The 7,194-nt window shown below is 46.7% G+C and overlaps 1 pseudogene across 1 annotated transcript; it reads right to left on the reverse strand.

The window, feature by feature from the left end:
• Window positions 1–3,214: 3,214 nt before the first annotated feature.
• LOC308422239 (small ribosomal subunit protein eS27-like) lies at window positions 3,215–3,461 on the reverse strand (annotated as a pseudogene). Its single transcript has one exon. The product of its transcript is annotated as a small ribosomal subunit protein eS27-like (transcript).
• Window positions 3,462–7,194: the final 3,733 nt, after the last annotated feature.

The raw sequence follows: 7,194 nt of genomic DNA on the forward strand, positions 1-7,194 counted from the left end.
CAGAGGCAAATGGATCTCTGAGTTCGAGACCAGCCTAGTCTACACAGAGAAACTCTCAAAAAGACAAAAACAAACAAAAGGATTCAATGAAAACAGCTGAGCTGCATAAATGGTCCCAGAGACTGTTTAGAGACAGGGAAATGAGAAACTAGGGAAGATAAGAGGCTTAGACAAATAGGCAGTACAGCTGAGCTGTTGAAAGATACAACCCATTAGAACAAGAAGACAGGTGTGAAAGAACTTTTTTAAAGGTTTCTATGGGGGTTTGTGTAGGCTTAGATTTTTCAAAATCTACTTTAATAAGAGTTCTTAAACTCTTCAACCTCCCTTCTAGCCCATCGACCAAAGATAGGGAAGAAGGATGGCTAATAGGACAAGGGGAATATGGACCTATTCAGAAGTGGTTCTTTGGGCTGATACTAGTCTTTGTTGTCAGGATATCAGCAGTCCAGTCCAAAACATCAAGCATGAGTCAGTAGCAACAGTCCAGTCCAATCAGGAAACATCAAACATAAATCTGTAGCAGCAGCTTGATCCAGAAGAAACCTTGAGGCTCCACCAATCAGCTGAGACAAGTAAAGCATTGCAAAGTGAACCAATGCAAGAATACTGTTCACTGTTGAGTTCTGCTTATAATCTTCCCAAACATCATGCAACCTCTCATGTGTCTGCTTCAGACAACCTCCAGAAAAGCATCACATAACACAACGGAGTCTCCAAAGAAACCAGAAATTTACATTTGTGTTATTGTTTTCGGGTACAGTTAACTTTATCAATAGTATTCAAGAGAGTAGGGCTCTCTAAGCCCCCTCATCTTATTATGGAAATCTGAAATGGAAACTGTGAGTGGAGATGCTCAGAGTCTGGGGACTGAATTGAAATCGGGACTCCTCAGCACTTGAGGACCTCTCTCTCTTACTCTCTGTCCTTGCTGGAGTGGGCTGTCATGGAGGCTGTGGAGGCCCTGAGGTCTACCACCCTGTTGCTTTAGCCATATTTGTTTTCATAGCAGGAAATGAGCTTTACAAAGTTATCACTAAGAGCAGTGCCAGCCCCAGTATCAAAGCTGGAAGAGTGGGTATCACTGTTAAAGTCACAAGAGACTGGTCCTCAGTGTAGGGCAGGATCTCCTTAGTGTGTCCTCTATAGCTTGCTTCGCTGCTTTGATGTCATCATACTTGAACGCTTTCTCCAGGCAGTATGTCAGATCCACAGCTAACAACATGGGAGGCCATGTTGGAAAGCTTCCTATGAAGCTCTGGGATGACCTTACCCACAGCCTTGGCAGCACCAGCAGATGCAGGGATGGTGTTCTGGGCAACCCCATGGCCATTAAATCACAGATTCCCACAGAAGCATCCACAGTCTTCTGGGTGGCAGTGGAAACATGGACTGTGGTCATGAGTCTTTCCTCAGTGCCAAAGTTGTCATGGTTGACCTTGGCCACAGGGACTGAGCAGTTGGTGGCACAGGGAGCATTGCTGACAATATTCAGTGAGTTGTCGTACTTCTCATGGTCCATGCTCATCACAAACATGGGGGCATCAGCAGAAGGGGCAAACATAATGACCCTTTGGCCCCGCCCTTTAAGTAGGCCCTGGCCTTCTCCACGATGGTAAAGATGCCAGTAGACTCCACAATGTACTTAGCACCAGCATCATCCCATTTGTTGTTGGAGATATCTCTTTCCTGGAAGGTAGAGGTGACCTTCCTGTTGATGACACATTTTCTCTTCTCAGCCTTGGCTGTTCTGTTGAACTTGCCATGGGTAGAATCATGTTGGGATGTGTAGACCATGTAGCTGAGGTCAATGAAGATGACAACAATATCCATTATGCCAGAGTTAAAGACAGTTGGTCCAAAATGGTTCAGTCCGTTCATTCTGACCCTCAGTATCATGTCTGGGGATGTGGTTGTCTCTGGGGAGGAGCAGAGAGTCATTTATTTAATTAGTTAGTTATTGAGATCGGGTATTAAAGCTCAAACCTTTATTCCCGGAACTCAGAAGACAGAGGCAGGTAGATCTCTGTGAGTTCTACACCACCTTGGTGTATACAGTGAGTTCTAGACCAGCCAGAGTTACATGACAAGAACCTGTTTCATAAAGAAAAAAAAAGATTTTTGTTATTGTTAAGAGAGAGCGTGAAGTTGTGTGAGTGGGGGTCTAGGAACTATTGGGAGAGGGTAAAGAATATGACCAATTTAATTTGAAAACTATTTTAAATTAAAAGGTTTAAATTCTTTATTTTATATATATGAGCGCTTTGCCTACATGTATGTATGTGTACTTCATGAATGCCTGGTACCCAAAGAGGCCAGAAAAGAACACTGATTCCCCTGGAACTGGAGTCACAGATGATTATAAGATGTCACATGGGTCTTATAATCATTTTGATTTCCACTAGGAATCAAATCCAGGTCCTCTGCAAGAACAGCCAGTGCCCTTAACTGTTGAACCCCTTACTTGAGGCTTTTCAAACACTTTTGACACTAGGCCGTTTCACAGAGCAATCCAAGCAAGCCTCGAGCTTGTAATGCAGCCTGATAATAAAGCAAATCCAGGCTCCAATGTGCTTCAAGTACTGAGTTATAGTAACTAATATATAACATGATGTCAGAGGACCAGCTACTGTATAACTGTGTATTGGAGTCTATATAGGATGTACTCTATACTAGCCATTCAGCATATGTATATAAAGCATACATCAGAAGGTGACTTTAAAAAGGTTTTCAGGGATCCAGGTGTAATGGAATGCCTAGAATCCTAGCATTCCCAATGCTGGTGGGGAGGATTGTGAGTTTAAAGCCAGCCTGAGAAAACTACAAACTGAAAACAAAATAGGGTGTGTGGGAGGGGGCAGTCTTTAAAAGATGCTGCTATTGCTTGAGGTGACCCTGGATATCTGATCTTTCTTAACACGTCTGGGCAGAAGAACCTCAAGCCCCAGGTTCCCTTGAAGCAATTAAACCAACTACCCTCAGTGAACCGGGCCCTCCTGCCTCCCAGCCAACAGCTGTAGGGTCTGGGAAGCCTTCAAGGTTTCTACCCTGCAAGGGCCTGGCTTTCCGAGAAGCCTGGCTGTGGAAAGGACAGTTCACCCCAGGCCTCTTGGAATCACAGTAAAGGTTTCTCACTCACTCAGCCTCCAGTCTCATATATATATCCAAAATGTGTTTATTGGGAAGGTTCCCACTCATCTTGAATCAGGGGCTTTCAGTGCTGCTTCCCCCTGAAGGAGCGTCCTTCTGTCAGCCTGGCTTTTCCTCCTGTTGGCTCACAGAGGACAGTGGAGCAGCCAACACACAAGCCCACCGTTCGTGCGTGGCTAAAGACCGTGGTGATTTTACAGCATCCTGGGCATTTCACATCCATAGAGTAGGAACTGGGGCTCTGCACCAGGCGCTTTCTCTTGTGTTTCCTCTTCCGGAGAGGGATGAAGGAGATCCTTTGCGAGAGGCATGTTCTAGTAGGGAGGTCGTCACCGCCGGAAAGTCAGCCTCCAGTCTTAATACTCAACTCCCGGTGGTCAGAATGAGAGGCACAATGTGTTTCATGCATGTCTATGTCTCTGTACATAGAACAGAGCAAAGAACAGCAGCAAAGGGTCTTCCTCAGAACCTTAAGTCCGTGTTTTCATCCAACACAGAGAGATAAGGAAGGCAGGTGGGAAGGGGGGCAGTCAGCTGGGAAGTGCTGAGCTTGCAAGTCCCATTCGGGCTCAGGGATCAGACCCTGAACCACCGAAGGGACTAAGTTCGAGGGATCTGAAGGGCAATCCTGTCTAGGGTGGATTAGGAGTCTAGCAGCTGTGGACCCAACTCGGGTCAGGGTCAGAAGTACTAACAAGAATAAGCTAGATGTGAGTCTGGAGTCTCCTTGGTGGGGTGTGTACAATGGGATACTCTGGCCCATGGGACATATGAGGTGCATAGGGGCTGGCTTGCCTAGGTTTCCCAGAATGTAGATAAAAGCCTCCACATACCTGGCTGAACCCCAGGTCCTACTGAGCAGCTTCAGAAAGGGGGGATACTATGGGGCAGAGCCTAGGGGCTCTGCTCAGAATGGTGGCCGCTGTCCAGAAGCATACAGGTTGTTAGAATGTTGTGAGGGGGCTCTGAGTGGAGTGTGTCCATGCTTGGCTTTTCTCTGCTTTCTCACTAGCCGGAGTCCTGAAGTTCATAGGAGAGTTTAAAGATGCATTGTACCATGTAAATGTCACTATCTAGGGAGGAGACCTCTTGGCCGAATCCCCTGGACTCCAGGCCTGTCTTTCTTCCCACCCACCTTAGAAAGCTTGGGCCTGGTTCCCATCACTACCACCATCACACGCACATGAACACACACACACTCATACACTCATGATGCCCCGGGGATTTCCCTGGGTCTTCCTTCTCCACACAGGGAAGAGGAAGTTTGCAAAGCTGACCTTTTGTGGTCATCACTCTCCTTGGCTGGTCTCCGAAGGGCCTCGGGGTTTGTAGTTGTGGCACTGTGGGGCCAACCTGGTCTCCAGTCACTCCTTATCTTCCTTACCTATTCCACCCCAGAGGTGCCCAGTATCCAGGCTTGCCCACTTGCAGTTAGATTTACTTCACGGTCCACCAACTGGCCTGAACACATGGACCCATGGATGCCAACAACCATGAAGGGTCTGATATCATATCCACTAGTAAACTGACAAGCTGGCCTGCCGCCGTACAGATGTTAGCAAACAAGCAACAACAAAGCCAAAACAACTCACACCTAGAGACAAAGAGCTCTGTTACTGCTGGTAACATCAGCTTCATGGTTTTATAGGATCCTCTGCTCCTTTTCCTGAGACAGTGCAGAGAGAGGCAGGCCCAGATGGGTTCTGTGATCCAAAGTGGGCTCGCATCCCAGCTGCCCACGTGAAGAACACCAATATCTTATCTACAGCTATAAAAACAAGCCTGTTCAACCTTTTCCCCAGAGCTAAGCACTATCTTTATGATATTAAACAGTAAACAGATCCACCTCCCGCCACAACTGGAGACGCGCCTTGTCTTCCAATGCTCTCTCTGCATGAACGTTCTGGAAGAGCCCAGAACAAAAGGACAAAATGTCAACACGCTTGTTCTGGAAATTTTCAGAAATGTGATTGGGTCATAGAAAAATTGTCTCCCCACATCCAGGAGCCAGGGAAGACCAAGGTTCCACTAGCACGGGCTGTTGGCTCTTCCCCTGTCGCTGGTTCATTTAGGCGTCACAGAATCTCTGAGAAGATGGCGTTTGTCAAAAGGACTCATCAATAACTAACTGAAGAGTGCAGAGTGCTTGGAGAATTGTGTCGGTTGTGGTTTCAGCAACTATGGGAAGCACCTGAGGGAAACACCAGGAGAGGGGAAAGTGTATTTTAAAGGGTAAATCGGAAGTTAGTTAGCCCCAGGCTTCACTGCTGGTGAAGCAGAAACAGCCCAAAGAAAGGGTGTTGTAGTGTCTCACCTTGTGAAGACCTAGAACGGAGGCAAGAGGGCCAGGAGATTAGATATGGCCTCAGAAAGCACCCAAGCATTAGGAGACATTTCAGATGCTTGTGTAGACGGATAAATGACTAGACAGCTCCACACAGAGGTATTGACTGTCGGCTGAGTTCAATTCCCTGCACACGTGGTAGAAGAGAACTTGGTGGGGTTTTGTAAACCCCACCCCTACAGTTACCTGACACTATAAATGGGGCTGCTTGCCCCCTCCTCTCTCTCCTGCTCTCTCTTGTTCTTCTCTCTTGTTCTCTTGCCCCTTTGTCTCTCCTCTCCCCATTCCCTTCCCCCTTCTCTCTCTATGTGCTCATGGCCCGACTCTACTTCTCTTCTCCTTTTCTCCTCCTCTCTCTCTCTCTCTCTACCCCTACTACCTTCTTAACTCCCCTCCCCATGTCTATTCTATACTGTACCGTCATGTGGCTGGTCCCTCATGGGGAAGAGATACCTCAGCATGGGTCTGCCAGTCCCTTACCCCCATGGAGTATACCCTCCAACTCTTTTTGTCTTTTTCCTAACAGAACTGACTCCCACAAGTTGTCCTCTGATACACACACATACATACATACACACACACACTTGATACATACATACATACACACACACACACACACACACACGAGCACACTTACACATACTCAGACACACACACATGGACATATGCACACGTGTGCATGCACACTCACATGCACACATGAGGACACACACTCAGATATGTGCACACACAGAGACACACACACTCAGGCACTGAAAGGAGCACTAGTGGAGAAGGTTCAGTAGTTGTCAGTCCTGTGGCTACAGCTAGCTTCAGGAATCCATACTGCTTGTGCAGCCCATCCCCCATGGCTCTCACTCACAAAGGCGCTGTGCTTGGTCTGGTACTCTGTCATGTCTTGACATCTAAAGGTTTATGATGGGGCCCCACAAATTATGCAGTAGTCCTTGTGGTGACTCTACATATACATTCCTGAAAATCAGAATACTGTACAAAATTATGGGTTAAGACTGGGAACTTAGAGGGGAAATAGAGTTAGGAAGACAAGACTCAAAAACTGTGTTGGTGGCTAGGTGTGGTCACCATACATCTTAATTCTCATCCTTAAAACACTACATGCTTTGATGCATTAAAAACATACACCTAGGGCCTGGAGCAATGGCTCAGTGGTTAAGAGCACTGACTGCTCTTCCAGAGGTCCTGAGTTCAATTCCCAGCAACCACATGGTGGCTCACAAGCATCTGTAATGAGACTTGATTCCCTCTTCTGCTGTGTCTGAAGACAGCTATAGTGTACTCATATGCATGAAATAAATAAAATAAATCTTTTAAAAAAATAAAGAAAGACAGGGTTACGGGCTGTGGCTATCTGTGACTTCATTTTGTATTTTTCCTATTCATTTGCTCGGGCCAGGCATTTGCCCTTTGCTCTACATTCCTGTGATATTGATTGCTTGTCTGAGATGATTCCAGAGCCCAGCGATTAACCACAAAACTGACCCAAACCTGGGACATCCTGCCCTGAGGATAAAAGAATATCATCCCAGGGACTTGCTACCCCCATAGGCATCAAAACACCAGGCTGCTCACCTCAAGCCCCTGGTAATGGTGTTTTTCTTACGTAGTTCCTAATCTGATCCTCATATCTGTATTCTCCCACTTCCCCAATGAAAAGAGGAGTTGAGGCACTGCCCAATGAC

Source organism: Micromys minutus (genome assembly GCF_963924665.1).
Source record: "Micromys minutus genome assembly, chromosome: 7".
Classification (NCBI taxonomy): Eukaryota; Metazoa; Chordata; class Mammalia; order Rodentia; family Muridae; genus Micromys; species Micromys minutus.